Here is a 1673-nt window from a genome sequence, read left to right as displayed (position 1 = left end):
ACCCATATTATTTGATCACGCAAAGTATGTTTTATAAGAAAACTGCAGAAAATTACGCTCGTCAAGTGCTGCGCCCGTAAGCAGTGGCAGCGTTCGATACTAGGTGTTCTTACCACCACCCCGCACGCCGTAACGGCAGTACCGCACCATGGTCAAAACAGGTTTCCTATCGCAGCCGAGGGCCCGTACATAGTTTATAAATAAACAGATAAGAAAATGATTATTATATTATTTGTAACAATTATTATTTAATTTGGTTCGATTTTATATTTTGTATTCGTATCCGAATTTTATACAAATAAAAACTATAATTTTGTTCTTCAGTAACTTTACAGTAAAAATACTAGGTATATAAAATATTATAAAAATTGTAGAGTAGAACATTTTTAACAATCGTAAGAAATCCGATTTTTGTTATCGTATTCTAATCGTCCAATATCGCATGGTAAATTAACAATTTTTTTTTTACTCATAACGATTAATTATTTAACTAATTAATAAAAATATAAAAAATTCGATTGTTATAAAAGTTCTTTTCTACAACTTTTATAATAGATATTTTTATTGTAAACCGCTTCAATAAGCCGTATAACTTAAATTACGAAACCATGTTTTTATGCCATACTTTGTTCACTAGGGTGTGGGCGCCTTCTTCATATCCGAATTTTATACAAATAAAAACTATAATTTTGTTTTTTACTTTTTATCGGTTAATTATTTAACTAATGAATAAAAATATAAAAAATCAGGCTTCTTACGAATGTAAAAAAAGTTCTTCTCTAGTCTCTACGACTTTTATAATAGGTAGTTTTGCTGTAAACTATTTTAATAAACCGTATTACTTGAAAAATCGAACTATTTGGGTATGATATAAAAAAGAAACACTCAAAAAACCATTTATAACAATTAACGAAAATCATTCAATGTAAAAATCTGAGCCACAACCAGGTAAGTGGTACATATAAATTGAATATAATGATATAAAAATATTCTATTTTAATTACATATGAAAAATGTAAAAATATAATATTATAATATTTTAGTTTATTTACCATCATAATAGCACAAACTGTATAATATATTATATACATACATCAGTCTACTTAAATTAATAATACAAATAATAAAACTTAAAATATTATACAGTAGCTATAGAATAATTTGTAATACAACTTATTTGGTTTACATGTCTATAGTATATAATTATAAAGTATAATAATTATCAGAAAACAAATAATAAATAAAGTATTTTGTTAAAAAAATTTTAAAAAAACTTCTGAGTTTAAAATTACAACTGTAATATACAATTATTTATAAAACTATTTAATTATTTTTGTGGAGCACAGGGACGATATCCGAGTTCTATATTATTTTCTAAGGATAACTTTTTTTTATTATTTTTAAAATACTTAAAAATACAGTATATTAATATGGCAAGTATTAACAAAACTAAGTATTTGTTTGCATAAACGAATTCATATGTCTTTTCTATAGTAAGGGAGGTTATCAATTTGTCCTGTTGGTCTAATTGTAAGTTTATTCGATTAAAAACGTCTTTATTGAATTTGAGATTTTTTTATTTCATTTAAGTGAATTGGTTTCGGGTATGATTGGTTGATAGGCATATTACAACAAGAATCATTTAAAAGAGATAGTTCTATTGGTATAAAAAC

The sequence above is a fragment of the Acyrthosiphon pisum genome, chromosome X, assembly GCF_005508785.2.
Source record: "Acyrthosiphon pisum isolate AL4f chromosome X, pea_aphid_22Mar2018_4r6ur, whole genome shotgun sequence".
In the NCBI taxonomy this organism is placed as follows: Eukaryota; Metazoa; Arthropoda; class Insecta; order Hemiptera; family Aphididae; genus Acyrthosiphon; species Acyrthosiphon pisum.
This window is presented reverse-complemented; position numbering follows the sequence as displayed.